This window comes from Salvia miltiorrhiza, chromosome 4 (assembly GCF_028751815.1).
Source record: "Salvia miltiorrhiza cultivar Shanhuang (shh) chromosome 4, IMPLAD_Smil_shh, whole genome shotgun sequence".
Taxonomy (NCBI): domain Eukaryota; kingdom Viridiplantae; phylum Streptophyta; class Magnoliopsida; order Lamiales; family Lamiaceae; genus Salvia; species Salvia miltiorrhiza.
The window spans coordinates 29739309-29756703 of record NC_080390.1 but is presented as its reverse complement, the minus strand read 5'-3'; the positions used below and the strand labels follow the sequence as shown (position 1 = coordinate 29756703).

General features: G+C 37.1%; 2 long non-coding RNA genes across 2 annotated transcripts; both read right to left on the bottom strand.

Moving 5' to 3' along the window:
* Positions 1–1491: 1491 nt before the first annotated feature.
* LOC131019692 (uncharacterized) lies at positions 1492–5108 on the bottom strand. Its single transcript, XR_009100385.1, has 3 exons — positions 4493–5108; positions 2303–2365; positions 1492–1795 (listed from the first exon to the last, which is right to left on the bottom strand). It is a non-coding gene; the product is annotated as an uncharacterized LOC131019692 (long non-coding RNA).
* A 6480-nt stretch (positions 5109–11588) lies between these two features.
* Positions 11589–15868, bottom strand: LOC131019693 (uncharacterized). The gene is made up of 3 exons (XR_009100386.1): positions 15253–15868; positions 13063–13125; positions 11589–12555 (listed from the first exon to the last, which is right to left on the bottom strand). It is a non-coding gene; the product is annotated as an uncharacterized LOC131019693 (long non-coding RNA).
* Positions 15869–17395: the final 1527 nt, after the last annotated feature.

Sequence of the window (17395 nt, the reverse complement as noted above, 5' to 3'; positions counted from 1 at the left end):
TAGGGAAGTAAAGTCATTATTCAAATTCACTCAATCAATCTATTAATCCTAATTACCAGTTTAATCCAACTATGATGAGAGATCACACATTTAATCAATTATTCTCCCTAGAGTAGCAATGACAGTAGATTAGTAAATTATCTATCTCCGTTAGGTCTCAAGAAAATCTACTAACTCTCAAAATCTCCTAGCAATAGCTCCCTATGATCCACCTATTTCCGTTAGGTCTCAAGGTTAAAATCATATAATACATTCCTAAATCAGCTAAACAGTTATCTCCGTTAGGTCTCAAACCGAATAGCTACACGTGCAAACTATTGATCAGATAATTCACATGAATTCAAGCACCAGGAATTATGAATCATAAACTGGAAGGCAAAAATGTATTAACAAATTAATCACATAAATTCAATTAACTATTTACAAACCCTAGAATCAGATAAAGAACTTAGCCATACATAGCAAAATAAAACATAAACATAATTAAAAATACAACAATTATAAAAATTGAATTATATAAAAACCCGTAGTAAAATCAAAGTAATAATCTTGAATATTCAGTCCTTACAAAAATCCAATTCAAGCTCTAAATTCTAGAAAGCAAAGAAAACTAAAAGCTATGAAATTGAATAATAAAGTCTGGAGCTCTAGATAGGTCAATAAAAAGGCCTATATGTAGTCTCAGGGAACAACCCAGTACAAAATGTAACACCCCAATTTTCATAAACTTTTCAATATAAAATCTTTGAAAACTAATAGATAAAAATAAAATTTCTTGAATTATAAAAGTTTAAACCAATTTAAAATCAACTTGTCAAAACTAAAGTAGTAACATGAAATAAAATGATAAACTAAAAAGTAACATGTTTCAACTTAAATTTATATGGAAATACTAAATCTCTAGTCATTCTCGACTTCCATGGCCACCTCGACTCCAGAACTGCAAAACTGAGAAGATAAGGGGGTGAGCATATTGAAAATATACTCAGTGAGAAACCATGCAAATATTCACATACGCTTAAACATGCAAATAATTCACATTGTCATACACACATACTGATAATCTGATGGGCGAACTGAAAGCCCCTGAACATGTATTTCAACATGGCTGAATTTCTGAACATGTATTTCTACATGGCTGAACATGTATTTCAACATGGCTGATTTTCTGAACATGTATTTCTACATGGCTGAACATGTATTTCAACATGGCTGATATTCTGAACATGTATTTCTACATGGCTGAGCAAGTATAATCAAATATGAACTAAGAGCATATAAAAACATACATGAATATAACCACAAGCATATAATCCATCACCTTAAAGTCGAGACTAAAAACTCAAATCCGGAAAGAAGGTCTTAATCGTACCACACCTAATTCAATAAATACAACGCTTCAATAAAGATCCTACAAAAATTTAGACTAAAATCCTATATCAATGTCACGACCGGCCCTAATTAAGGATAATTAAGTCGGGGAAACCGTGACTAATGGAGGGAGATTAGAAGCGGGGTAGAAAGGGGATAATCAAACAAGGAAGAATCGCATTTCATCATTTAACAAAAGGAATATTTATAATATAACAGAGGTTTAGTCGTATAGACTCAAATAACTAATAAGTTCAGATAACTCTGACTTAGCCAAAATAACATAAAACTTCTGAGTACGCAGCGGAATAAGGTTCTGATTACATGTATGAAGACATGTAACCCTAGAGTTTTTCATAGCATATAATATTGCGACAAAAGAGGATTCCACTCGTCACTTCATCACCATCGTCTACTGCTCAACCTGCACATTTAGAAATACATGCAGGGCTGAGTACAAAGGTACTCAGTGGGCACATATGCCTACTATGAAATATAACATGCTTCGTAATGATTTAAATTGTCATGCCATCATAAACAGTACAGCAAGGGGTTTTTCGCTAAAAAGGCCCAAGCTTACTAAATTCAGTTGTGATTCTTAAAGTTCGACTGCAGTCTAAGTTCTCTTGTAATCTATCATATCTGGAACTGTGTGCCGGAGAGGTGGCCACCTCTCACGGTCACTTGACCGGCCAACCCGCTAGATGACTCACGGTCACTGGTGTACACTAGCCCTGGCAGGATAGCTATCAACTGCTCAAGACCCGAATTCGATTACATGATTAAAGTCACATCAGATAGATATCATACTGAAATTTAAACATTTTATGGCAAGACAATATTTGAAATAACTTCAATTAATTTAGTCATGAAATAACTTGCTTGAACGTAACATTTAAACTCATTTGATATATATGAAAGTAATGCCCACCTGATAGCAAAGCTTTGCTACAGATTAGTGACTCCTTGACGAGCTCTTATTCTTGCGCTCGACCTTTAATCCGAGAAAATAACGTAAGACTTTAAATCGAGGGAAAATTCTCAATTAAATGAGAATGCGTAATTAAACTATGCATGAATCTCGTATGCATGAACTATTATTCTGAGATAATAATCAGGGAATTTCTATTGTTAATCCAGGCTATCGGATTTAAACAAAAGCTAAGTCTCGTCTCATGAAGCCGGATAATTAACAAAAATTAATCCGTTCTCTTCGGGGTGTTCTAATCCGTCAATTAAATAAACCCCGCTCCTCGTAGTCAATAGAAAATAAATACTTCAACTTATTCGCTTTATAATCTCATAATTAATCGGGCTTAATAAATAAGAACAAGTAATGTTATAAAATTAAAAAAAAATAAAATAAAATAAAAAGGCTCAACATAAGGCACATAAGAATCACAATCAAACATCATCAAAACATGCTCTGCTTTTACACTGACTCAACTTCAAAATTTAATCTGTTCTGACTCCGACATCTCCTGGACTCGAGACTCATACCGAAAGAAAGATCTTCGAGTCTAGTTTCATATAAAAAAAATAGAGTCGAAAACTCCAAGTGGTTTGAGAGATATGACGTTTTTACCACGATCTACCATGTTCGGCAGTTTTGAACAATCGAAAACTTGTATTTTTGAAAAATAGTAAACGTTGTCAAACTGGGCTCAACTTTGGTGGATATCTAAATAACACAATAAGGTTAATACCATAAAAATTTGGAAAGCTAGATCACCCAGGAAGCTACTGAAATAAATGACTCTTTTCTCTGTTCTCTGAAATTCTCAGTAATAATGTGCAGTTTAGGTTTTACATTTTAAAGAAGTATCATACGAAGTTGGAATGGCTTGAAATTTTACCAGGGTACTCAAGACTCATGTAGGGACTTGCTATAAAATTTTCAAAGCTGTTAGACATCGACAAACCGTCGATCACAGTAGGTCAGTAGGCCTACGAAATTCATATTTATAAGTCCTTAAAAATAATTTATATAAATCAAGAAATAATAGTTTAATCCCAAAAATATTCATTAAAAGTCCATCCTAATTTAAATAAAGAACGGACCTCATTTAAAATAAATAGTCCCAAACTTGTTACGCACATATACTAAATCTTTCACGAAACATCCTTTAAAATAAACTTTGATACATAGAAAATAATTCAACAACTTGAGCTCTTAAGGGGTTGTTTTACAACAGACACCAAATCTACCTCGGATCTCCAAATGAGGCTCCAAAAGACATTCTGGAAACTAGACATTTCAAGGATCATTCTCCAATTTGAATCGAATGAAAAACAATTCAAACGAGCAAGATATGCCCTCTCAAAGATGGGTATTTAACAAGCAAAAATCTGTAAATTTCATATTTCCAGATTACAACCAAGTCAGTGGGCTTTCTTTAAAAATTCATATCTCCCTTTACAAAACTCCACTGGGAACCCCAAAGGTCAATCTGGAAACTAGGGAGAGATCATAACACTCTCCAGTTGGATTTACTCTAAGAACCTTCATGGTTTAGAAGATATGACTATCTAAAGTTCAGTGCACAAAAAGAGTTCAAGTTTGGCAGATTCAGAACATAAATCGGAAAAACCACTTTAAGCTTCACCAAAAATTCTAAAACTGAACAAGTAAGTTCCCAACATGTCAGTGAATATTCAGTAGAAAGATAGGCTTGAGAATCAAATATTTAAGTCGGCCTTTTCCACCTCAAAGTCGTAGGTTTGTAAAATCTACTGGATGGTACATGGAATAAGAACTAGATTTCAAGAATTTATACCGGTTGTTTCCCTTACTCAAAAATGGTGAGGCCGATGTCAAAAGAAAGATACGGGAGTCTAGAGTGACATATTCAAGTTTCAAAGGTTTTCACCGAGTGAAACTTTACTTATGATCTCCCAAAGATTGTTTACCAAAAATGTATTCCAGATGGGCAGTGATGTTTACAAATTCATAAATAAATCATGCGAGCTCTAAATATTCTGAAATTTTACCAAAATATAGAAAATGTATGAAAGATGATACACAATTAATTTGGGAATTTTTGGGAACCGTTTGGATGGCTGGAATCGCCTTGCAAAACACTGCCGGAGCAGTGTGCTTATGGCAGATTCGCTGCCTTACCTCATGCACGGTTTTTCACCCAATAAACTCTAGCTTCGAGTGTTGGGGTACTACTGGACTGGAGCAGCTTGAAATCTTGGCAAAGTAGTTAAGCCAAGTCTTCCTTCTCTTTGTGATTGCTGGTGCGAAATGGAAGGAATGGGTGAAGTGTTGGAGTTGATGGGGAGCAAAGGTAGTGGAGATGGTGGGGAGCATAGGGTAGTGGAGTTGATGGAGTGGGGAACAAAATTAATGGAAAGAAAAAGAGAAGAAAAAGAAAGGAAAAAAAATGTAGAGGAGAATTATTGATGTATTTTCTCTGTCTCGGTGATTCTGTAACTGTAAGATGGATCGTGTGCTCGTATATGCTTGATACTGTTTATTTAAATAAATCTCGTATTTCGACATGTGATTTCTCACTAAAACCGATAAATTATAAAATGAATCTAAATTAAATCCGTAGATTTAATTCGTTCGTTGTTCTGATATCTAAATTAAATCCGCAGATTTAATTAACTTCCTGAGTCGGAAATAATTCACGATCTGAGTAAAAATAAAATCAAATTTCATCTCGCTTAAATAAATAACGTGACTTTGCTAAGTCAGTTATAACTCTGAAATAATATCATTAACTGCTTTAACAATATAAATTCAGGATCATAAGCTGAATTCATATTAGGATAAAAACCGTTGTCATTCACTGATGAACAAAAATAAACACTCATTACTGGATTTAAAATATATAAAAGAGCGGGTCACTACATACTACCCCTCTTAACAAAAATTTCGTCCCGAAATTTGCATATTTCTTCTAAAACAGTTCGGGGTATTTCTCCTTCATTTTGTCTTCAAGCTCCCACGTGGCTTCCTCTTGTCCGTGGTGTCTCCATAAGACTTTCACTGATGTGATTGCCTTATTCCTGAGTTGTTGTACTTTTCGATCTAGAATGACCTCTGGTCTCTCTTCATAGCTCAAGTCTGGGCAAAGGATCATTTCTTCTTGGTAGATTATGTACTTTGGATCGAAAACGTATTTTCTGAGTTGTGATACGTGGAAAACATTGTGAACGTTTCCAAAACTTGGCGGTAATGCCAACCTATAGGCTACTGGGCCTATTCTCTCCAAAATCTCATAAGGTCCTACGAATCGAGGCCTAAGTTTTCCCTTGACACCAAACCTAGTTATCCCCTTGGTAGGAGATACCTTTAGGAAGATCTTGTCTCCTATTTCAAAACATAACTCAGTTCGACGTGCATCAGCGTAAGATTTCTGTCTATCTTGTGCCTCCTTTATTCGCCCTCTGATCTGGCGGACTATCTCAACCATCTCATTGACCATGTCTGGTCCTAAAACTTTTCTCTCACCCACTTCATCCCAATAAAGCGGTGATCTACATTTTCTTCCATATAATGCCTCATATGGTGCCATATCGATAGTCGCCTGGTAACTGTTATTATAGGCAAATTCAATCAACGGCAGCACTGCTTCCCAACTTCCACCCCTGTCTAACACCACTGTTCTCAACATATCTTCGAGGGTCTGAATTGTCCTTTCAGACTGCCCATCTGTCTGCGGGTGGAAGGCGGTGCTGAAATTTAACCTCGTGCCTAACTCTTTCTGTAAGCTTGTCCAAAAAATCTAGATGTGAATTTTGAGTCTCGGTCTGAAGTGATTGACACGGGTACACCGTGTAAGCGTACAATCTCTCGAACATACAACTTAGCTAACTTGTCTGACCCATGTGTGATCGGTATTGGTATAAAATGAGCACATTTTGTAAGTCGATCCACTATTACCCAAATGGCAGTGTTTTCTTGGGCAAACTGGTCACAAAATCCATTGCTATGTGCTCCCACTTCCATTCTGGGATTTCCAACGGTTGTAGTTTTCCATATGGCCTTTGGTGTAAGGCCTTCACCTGTTGGCATGCCAGGCATTTCTCCACAAATGACGCTATGTCTCTCTTCATGCCTTCCCACCAAAAGTGTTTCTTTAGGTCCTGATACATCTTAGTACTCCCTGGGTGGGCAGTATAAGGGTATCGTGAGCCTCCCTCATGATTTTATCCTTAAGCTCATCATCGTGGGGGATGCATATTCTTCCCTCAAAGAGGATAGCATTATCTGATGCTTCTTTATAATTCTTGACTCCTCATTTCCTTACTGCTTCCCGTAGTTTCTCCATTTTCTCGTCTTTTCTTTGTGCTTCTACAATCATCTTTCTCAAGCTAGGTATTGTTGCAACAACGCTTGCTATCGTCCCTGGTGGTTTAACCACTTCTATGCTCCTTTTTCCAAACTCTTTGATGAGCTCATTCTTTTGGGTGACAAGACATCCCAACCTAGATTGAGTTTTACGGCTCAATGCATCAGCTACTACATTGGCCTTACCCGGGTGGTAGTTAATACCGCAGTCATAATCCTTCACTAGTTCGAGCCATCTCCTTTGTCTCATATTAAGGTCCTTTTGCTCGAAAAAGTATTTCAGGCTTTTGTGGTCTGTGAATATCTCACACCTAACTCCATATAGGTGGTGTCTCCAAATCTTCAGCGCATGCACCACTGCAGCTAACTCCAGATCATGAGTCGGGTAATTCAGTTCATGTGGCCTAAGCTGTCGTGACGCATATGCTATCACTCTTCCTTCTTGCATTAGCACGCAGCCAAGTCCATTTTTGGACGCGTCTGTGTAGATCACATATTCCTTGTCAGCTGTTGGGACGGCTAACACTGGTGCCGTAGTCAACTTTTCCTTAAGTTCTTGGAAGTTCTTCTCGCACTCCTCTGTCCAAGAAAATTTTATTCCCTTCCTGAGTAGTTGCGTCATTGGCCTTGCAATTTTGGAAAATCCTTCCATAAACCTCCGATTGTAACCTGTCAATCCTAAGAAACTTCTTATCTCATTAGGGTTAGTAGGTGATCTCCATTCGCGCACCGCTTGCATTTTTTTCAGGATCCACTTTAATCCCTTCTGATGATACAATATGTCCTAAAAACGTGACTTCGCTGATCCAAAACTCACACTTGCTGAATTTGGCATAAAGGCACTCCGTCCTCAACGTTTCTAGGACAATTCTCAGATGTTCCTCATGGTCTTTCTCGTTCTTCGAGTAGATCAGGATGTCATCTATGAATACCAAGACAAATTTGTCTAAGTACGGATGGAACACTCGATTCATGAGGTCCATGAACACGGCTGGCGCATTGGTTAGCCCGAATGGCACAACTACAAATTCGTAGTGGCCATACCTAGTTCGAAATGCCGTTTTAGGTACGTCTTCTGGTAGAATCTTCAGCTGGTGATAACCAGACCGCAAATTAATCTTTGAAAACACGCTTGCTCCCTTGAGCTGGTCAAAGAGGTCATCTATCCTTGGTAAAGGATATTTATTCTTCAGTGTCACTTTGTTCAGTTCCCTATAGTCTATGCACATTCGCAATGTGCCATTCTTTTTCTTTACGAAAAGTACGGGTGCACCCTAAGGTGATACACTTAGCCTAATGAATCCAAGTTCCAAAAGTTCTTGCAGTTGTATCTTGAGTTCTTCCAACTCTTTAGAAGCCATTCGGTATGGTGCCTTCGAAATGGGAGCTGCCCCGGGCTCCAAATCAATGGTAAACTCAATTGGTTTGTCCGGTGGTGGCCCTGGCAGAATCTCTGGAAATACATCTGAAAAGTCCCGTACAATTGCTACATCTTCTATGCTCCTTTCAGTTCCCATTTCTCCGTGCAAGTATACGAGATAAGCTGGGTATCCCTTATTCATCATTTTTGTTGCTTGTAGGGCGGAGATGATCATCTTTCTTCTCCCCATGCTAATTCCGTGGAAATGTGACGGCTCCCTTCCTGGGGATCGGAATGATATCCGTCTTTCGTTACAAAGGATGGTGGCATATTTCTCGGCTAGCCAGTCCATTCCTAGGATTATGTCCACATCTCCCATCAGAATAACATACGAGTTATTCACTACAATCTTGTGTGACCCTATGTTCAGTTCTAAGTTCAAGCACACATGATCTACTGTCGTCATCCCTCCTATAGGTGATGATATACTCAACTCCTGGTCAGCTCTTTCCATTTTAAGTTTTAATGTGTCGACACATGTACTTGAAATGAAAGTATGTGATGCGCCCGTATCAAATAGAAGTACAACAGGAGTATTGAGTAGCATGCCCATACCTGCCAGGTTTCCCTGGTTGTTCTCGGGCTGCTTCTGCCTCATAGCATAGGCTCTAGCATGACGAGGCTTTTCATGTTGTTTCTGTTGTCGCTGCTGTTACTGTGGTTGCTGCCTTGGTATGGTTGGGGCAAAGCTTGAATTGCTCGCAGAGGTGGAGCCTGGATAGGTGGGTTCGGCCTTGAACCCGTTCCGTGTTGCTTATTCGGGCACCGGTTTGCATAGTGCCCCTTCTGGTTGCAGATATAGCAACTATCACTGCCGGCCTTACAGATTCCCACATGACTTTTGTTACATTTGGGGCAAGGTGGGGCCCTCTGTTGGTTATTTCCCATCTGTTTCGGTGCGCCCTGGTTTCCATAGCCCTGTGACTGGAAGACCCGTCCCTGCCATGGCCTCTTCTCGCCTTGGTTCGGGTTACTGTTGTCCCATCTCCTCTTTCCTTTGAAATTCTGATTATAACTTTGATCATGTGGAGGTGCTGGCGCAGGTACAATTGCAAGTCTTTCTCCTGGCATGGCTGCCTCAATGTCTAACGCTCGGCTGAGCGACTCAGTGTAAGACAATCCTCCGTGGCTTGCCAAAGCCATCCTAATTTCGTGCCCCAGACCGGCACAAAACTTTTCAGCCATCTTTTCATCTGTGTCAACTTGTTCCGGCGCATATCTAGACATATCGCAGAACATCCTGTCGTATTGAGTTACCGACATCTTCCCTTGTTTTAGATTGTAAAATTCAGCTTCCTTCTTCTTGCGGTAGCTCTTGGGTATATACTTGTCATATATACCGGCTTTGAATTGTTCCCAAGTCAGGTTTTCTAACTGCTCTGCTGTCATCGTTTTCATCCGTGCTTCCCACCAGAAATCAGCTGACCCAGTCAACTGAAAGGACATACAAGTCAGGCGCTCTTGGTCGGTGCAACGCAGAAAGTTGAAAATGCGCTCAATAGCGCGAACCCAAGTTTCAGCTTCTGCCGGGTCTCCTGTCCCGTTGAAGGTAGGTGGTTTCTGTCGTAAGAATAATTCTTCAATCCGTCGTTCTGGCTGAACAGGTGGTTGAACTATTTCGGGTTCTGGTTCTGGCCCTGTTTCTGGGCCTCTTCTTTCATTTCGGGGAATCCTGCCCCCTCCTCTTGGTCGTCCTCGTTTTGACGGCATTCTATTAGGTTAAAACACAAGTTGTTAATGCAACATCACAAGGCATACTATTGTTCTATCCAACTTCTCTCGGACGCCTTTGCTTTGTTGGCATTCCGATGAGTCGACATATAGTCACCAATGTAATACACAGATGCATATCATCGATTCTGTAAATTGTTTTCTTGATTCTCAAATCTCGCTCATACTCTTCCTCATGAAAGTATATAAATAACATAGCGGAAGTAACTTGCCGCAAAAGACTGATAGGGTCGCTACATAGACATGGGAAATTAGTATCAATGAGGACTATTTCATCAACAATTGAATATAGATCTGGTGATCTATCCAAGCATTATACACGATGAACTAGCTATCTAGCAAGGTCATCATGAAAGAGCTCAGTTCCGAAAAGCCCTATGAACCAGCATTTTCGTACTAATACTTATCAAAATAACTAAGCCAACATAGGGGCATACAAAAGCATCGAAATGATCATCGTTTTTGAAATACACAAATAACGTCCTACTAAATGCAAAAGAGAATGTCTGTATGCATTACGTGCTTGACCCTTGGATTGAAGCATACGTGTTTGACTGATTTAATCTGATGAGTATCTGTTTGTCCTTGGGTCACAGAAAATCTACCAATAGCTAGTATATCGCAATGATTCAAATCACAAATGGCAATTAGGCAAAGTGTTTCAATTATTTGCCAAATAATTGAAAATGAATAACCATAGGGTAGAAATGAATTGACTGAAAGGTCGAAACGAAATGACCTAATAGTCTGAACCCGTTTGGCTTTTCAGATGAAGGTTTAAAATATATAGGTTTAAAGACCCATATATGACGACTACTGAGATTTTGGCCATGTGGACTGGCCAGGTCCGACATAACTACTTCTCTGTCACTCGGAAATACTTTTCCGAACTTGGAAACTCTTATTCCTTGGCTGCAAAAGGTATATTTGGTCTAAAATCACTACTTTCTTCTTAATATCTTGAACATGTCCTTGAGAATATTCTAGAGCTTCTCAAACTTGGAGTCTGCCTCCTAGTTTAATGCAATCCTTAAACATCTTCTATAGGTGAAATAAGGTAGGCTCGACCTTACTCAACAATGTTCCTCTATATGATCTTACTGTAGTACTTCTAGTACTTAGTGTTCCTTCACATAGCTCTTAAAATGCAACCATATAATTTGAAGCACTCTTCCGTGTTATTGCAAAAGACCTTCTGAATCATCACGCATTCAATAAGGAAATAGCTTTTGCTCATCTGAGTATCTTTATAGGGTATGTGTCCCCATGTGTAATGCTAAGTCATAAAATGACCTTAGTCAATGCTCTCATTGCGGCTACCAGACTAAATGCATAATCCAAGACGTTCTAACTGAGGCGATGTCCTCGATAGGTTAAGGTATATATATTTATCTTGAGTATATCCTTAGGGTCTCATTAGAATCTTAATTCTTTTATTTCAGCATTGATCCACTGTCGGCGCTTCTAGCTATTATTAAACTCTAAACCATCTTCGAGAACTTCTCTCGTCTTACACACTTGCGTAAACTTTTATGATCAATCATAATGGTTGGTAACTTCTAGTTACCCATGGCACCTATCCTCCTTTCGATTTGTAGCAGGTGATCGTAATCAATAGGGATTCTAAATCATGCTCACGTGTAATATAATAGGTAATTGTAATCATAAAGGTTCTGAATATCTGAAACTGTAAGCTGGCAGTTCTAATCGCGATGCTATAACATCATACACAAAGTGTTATAATTGCATATGAGTCCGACTCTGAAGTTCAAACATAAATCATGAAGGTTCTCTTCATGCCATAACTGGTGATAATCGAGAGTTAGTAATGAGTCTTAGCTCATTATGCGATAGCTAGCTGATTACATAAGTCACACTCGTCGCTACGAGCAATGACTCACGTGATCTATCATCAAATAAGGCAATAGTCGATTCGGTGTTCTGTCACTCGTGAACAACCTGAATGAAGAACTATGCCTGCTTCAGTGATTCGTGCGTGGCACTCCGCTTGCACTGCTTTCATGGGATTCTCTTTTTCTTTCTTAGCTCTTCACCATGGCTATAGTGAAATATAACTGAGTTTCTAGCTTCTATTGTTCTTCTCGTAACAGTGATCATGCATTCTTAACGCATCTAAGTTCATTGAGATATCTAATCAATCAATAAAGCATAAAACTTGAATGTAAGCATCAGTACATTCATATAAAACGTGAACTTCTCAATGTTTTAAAATCATTACCACCTTCTTTCTTGCTGAGCATGACGATGTGATGAAGTGATGAGCTTTGGCTGACTGACTCATATATACTAGTGATCATACTAGAAAAATGGGCTAACTCTAGGGTTCAGAGCAAATGAACTGCTCTGATACCACTCTGTCACGACCGGCCCTAATTAAGGATAATTAAGTCGGGGAAACCGTGACTAATGGAGGGAGATTAGAAGCGGGGTAGAAAGGGGATAATCAAACAAGGAAGAATCGCATTTCATCATTTAACAAAAGGAATATTTATAATATAACAGAGGTTTAGTCGTATAGACTCAAATAACTAATAAGTTCAGATAACTCTGACTTAGCCAAAATAACATAAAACTTCTGAGTACGCAGCGGAATAAGGTTCTGATTACATGTATGAAGACATGTAACCCTAGAGTTTTTCATAGCATATAATATTGCGACAAAAGAGGATTCCACTCGTCACTTCATCACCATCGTCTACTGCTCAACCTGCACATTTAGAAATACATGCAGGGCTGAGTACAAAGGTACTCAGTGGGCACATATGCCTACTATGAAATATAACATGCTTCGTAATGATTTAAATTGTCATGCCATCATAAACAGTACAGCAAGGGGTTTTTCGCTAAAAAGGCCCAAGCTTACTAAATTCAGTTGTGATTCTTAAAGTTCGACTGCAGTCTAAGTTCTCTTGTAATCTATCATATCTGGAACTGTGTGCCGGAGAGGTGGCCACCTCTCACGGTCACTTGACCGGCCAACCCGCTAGATGACTCACGGTCACTGGTGTACACTAGCCCTGGCAGGATAGCTATCAACTGCTCAAGACCCGAATTCGATTACATGATTAAAGTCACATCAGATAGATATCATACTGAAATTTAAACATTTTATGGCAAGACAATATTTGAAATAACTTCAATTAATTTAGTCATGAAATAACTTGCTTGAACGTAACATTTAAACTCATTTGATATATATGAAAGTAATGCCCACCTGATAGCAAAGCTTTGCTACAGATTAGTGACTCCTTGACGAGCTCTTATTCTTGCGCTCGACCTTTAATCCGAGAAAATAACGTAAGACTTTAAATCGAGGGAAAATTCTCAATTAAATGAGAATGCGTAATTAAACTATGCATGAATCTCGTATGCATGAACTATTATTCTGAGATAATAATCAGGGAATTTCTATTGTTAATCCAGGCTATCGGATTTAAACAAAAGCTAAGTCTCGTCTCATGAAGCCGGATAATTAACAAAAATTAATCCGTTCTCTTCGGGGTGTTCTAATCCGTCAATTAAATAAACCCCGCTCCTCGTAGTCAATAGAAAATAAATACTTCAACTTATTCGCTTTATAATCTCATAATTAATCGGGCTTAATAAATAAGAACAAGTAATGTTATAAAATTAAAAAAAAATAAAATAAAATAAAAAGGCTCAACATAAGGCACATAAGAATCACAATCAAACATCATCAAAACATGCTCTGCTTTTACACTGACTCAACTTCAAAATTTAATCTGTTCTGACTCCGACATCTCCTGGACTCGAGACTCATACCGAAAGAAAGATCTTCGAGTCTAGTTTCATATAAAAAAAATAGAGTCGAAAACTCCAAGTGGTTTGAGAGATATGACGTTTTTACCACGATCTACCATGTTCGGCAGTTTTGAACAATCGAAAACTTGTATTTTTGAAAAATAGTAAACGTTGTCAAACTGGGCTCAACTTTGGTGGATATCTAAATAACACAATAAGGTTAATACCATAAAAATTTGGAAAGCTAGATCACCCAGGAAGCTACTGAAATAAATGACTCTTTTCTCTGTTCTCTGAAATTCTCAGTAATAATGTGCAGTTTAGGTTTTACATTTTAAAGAAGTATCATACGAAGTTGGAATGGCTTGAAATTTTACCAGGGTACTCAAGACTCATGTAGGGACTTGCTATAAAATTTTCAAAGCTGTTAGACATCGACAAACCGTCGATCACAGTAGGTCAGTAGGCCTACGAAATTCATATTTATAAGTCCTTAAAAATAATTTATATAAATCAAGAAATAATAGTTTAATCCCAAAAATATTCATTAAAAGTCCATCCTAATTTAAATAAAGAACGGACCTCATTTAAAATAAATAGTCCCAAACTTGTTACGCACATATACTAAATCTTTCACGAAACATCCTTTAAAATAAACTTTGATACATAGAAAATAATTCAACAACTTGAGCTCTTAAGGGGTTGTTTTACAACAGACACCAAATCTACCTCGGATCTCCAAATGAGGCTCCAAAAGACATTCTGGAAACTAGACATTTCAAGGATCATTCTCCAATTTGAATCGAATGAAAAACAATTCAAACGAGCAAGATATGCCCTCTCAAAGATGGGTATTTAACAAGCAAAAATCTGTAAATTTCATATTTCCAGATTACAACTAAGTCAGTGGGCTTTCTTTAAAAATTTATATCTCCCTTTACAAAACTCCACTGGGAACCCCAAAGGTCAATCTGGAAACTAGGGAGAGATCATAACACTCTCCAGTTGGATTTACTCTAAGAACCTTCATGGTTTAGAAGATATGACTATCTAAAGTTCAGTGCACAAAAAGAGTTCAAGTTTGGCAGATTCAGAACATAAATCGGAAAAACCACTTTAAGCTTCACCAAAAATTCTAAAACTGAACAAGTAAGTTCCCAACATGTCAGTGAATATTCAGTAGAAAGATAGGCTTGAGAATCAAATATTTAAGTCGGCCTTTTCCACCTCAAAGTCGTAGGTTTGTAAAATCTACTGGATGGTACATGGAATAAGAACTAGATTTCAAGAATTTATACCGGTTGTTTCCCTTACTCAAAAATGGTGAGGCCGATGTCAAAAGAAAGATACGGGAGTCTAGAGTGACATATTCAAGTTTCAAAGGTTTTCACCGAGTGAAACTTTACTTATGATCTCCCAAAGATTGTTTACCAAAAATGTATTCCAGATGGGCAGTGATGTTTACAAATTCATAAATAAATCATGCGAGCTCTAAATATTCTGAAATTTTACCAAAATATAGAAAATGTATGAAAGATGATACACAATTAATTTGGGAATTTTTGGGAACCGTTTGGATGGCTGGAATCGCCTTGCAAAACACTGCCGGAGCAGTGTGCTTATGGCAGATTCGCTGCCTTACCTCATGCACGGTTTTTCACCCAATAAACTCTAGCTTCGAGTGTTGGGGTACTACTGGACTGGAGCAGCTTGAAATCTTGGCAAAGTAGTTAAGCCAAGTCTTCCTTCTCTTTGTGATTGCTGGTGCGAAATGGAAGGAATGGGTGAAGTGTTGGAGTTGATGGGGAGCAAAGGTAGTGGAGATGGTGGGGAGCATAGGGTAGTGGAGTTGATGGAGTGGGGAACAAAATTAATGGAAAGAAAAAGAGAAGAAAAAGAAAGGAAAAAAAATGTAGAGGAGAATTATTGATGTATTTTCTCTGTCTCGGTGATTCTGTAACTGTAAGATGGATCGTGTGCTCGTATATGCTTGATACTGTTTATTTAAATAAATCTCGTATTTCGACATGTGATTTCTCACTAAAACCGATAAATTATAAAATGAATCTAAATTAAATCCGTAGATTTAATTCGTTCGTTGTTCTGATATCTAAATTAAATCCGCAGATTTAATTAACTTCCTGAGTCGGAAATAATTCACGATCTGAGTAAAAATAAAATCAAATTTCATCTCGCTTAAATAAATAACGTGACTTTGCTAAGTCAGTTATAACTCTGAAATAATATCATTAACTGCTTTAACAATATAAATTCAGGATCATAAGCTGAATTCATATTAGGATAAAAACCGTTGTCATTCACTGATGAACAAAAATAAACACTCATTACTGGATTTAAAATATATAAAAGAGCGGGTCACTACAATCAAATCCTATGCAATCATATATGTACTATAACCAATCTAGTCGTGCTTATAATATATATATATATATATATATATATATATATATATATATATATATATATATATATATAAACGTATGAAATTACAAAAAAATTGAAGTTAAAAACATGACCTGGAAACCTTTAAAGAATTTAAGTATCTATTAATTATGAATTGAGAAATCAATTTATAAAAAAAATAACCTATTACGAAAGAGAATAAAAAGAAATAAAAACTCTTCTATTGATTATACTTATTAAAAAGTCAACGCCTATATCATTGGAATTAAACTTACTGTTATAGTTAAAGACTATAAGAAGTTTTGAACAAAAATATATATAGCCATCTGATTTGCTATTTTCGAAAAGAAGGAAATAAATAAATAAATAATAATCGAAAGTCACCAATTTGACTTATACCTAAGTTCTAAATTTCTGATGTATTGAACAAAAAGTAATTAACTAATTGAATTCGGTGACTGAAACTATTATAACTCATATGCCAACATAACAAAAAAAAAACGAACTTACTGGAAGTACCCGAAGAAGAAGAAAAAAGTGCTTACTGCTTAAGCTTTTCGTGTGTCTCATTAGGGTAGGAATTTGGTCCCCTATTTATAATAGTTTCTAAAGAGTTTTGATAATCATAAAGATTATATTCTATGTATATCTCCTAATAAGATTAGAAATAAAGATGATAAAAAGAGTTCTAATTCGAATAGGAAACGAATAATAATAATAATAATAATAACCTAGATAAATTTAATGTTGCATATCTATTTATATATATATATATATATATCACGTAATTATCTAAAAAAATAGTAAGCTATAACAAGAAAATACTAATAATTAAACTTATATAATAAATCTAAATATTCGGGGTGTTACACAAAAATAAAAAATACATAGAAAAAAATGTAAAAACTAAAAAACACGGACATAATAGCAGCCCGATCGGCGGTCGCCGATCAGGTCGCCGAAAACCTTCAAATTTCTTCAACAACTCGTAGGGCGCCATTTTGAAAACTTATAATGTGAAACTCCAACAAAGACTTCGGCGGTCGCCGTTCTGACCCTTGATCTTCTTCATCAAACTGCCCAAAATCGGCGACCAGTACCCCCGGTCGCCGTTTTGCCTCTTCACTCGAATTTTCTCTTTTTTCTCATCTTTTCTCGATACTCGAGCCCATTTCTCTTCCATTTCTTCCCTCAGACATATTCTTTCATCATCAATGTTCCAATATCACTCATTCCTGCATCAAATTGGCCAAAACTATACCCAAACGTGAAATCATGAAATAATATGAAATAAATGCTAAATGATAACACAACGGGCACAATCTCGACACAATTCACAGAATATCAACCATAAAAATCAT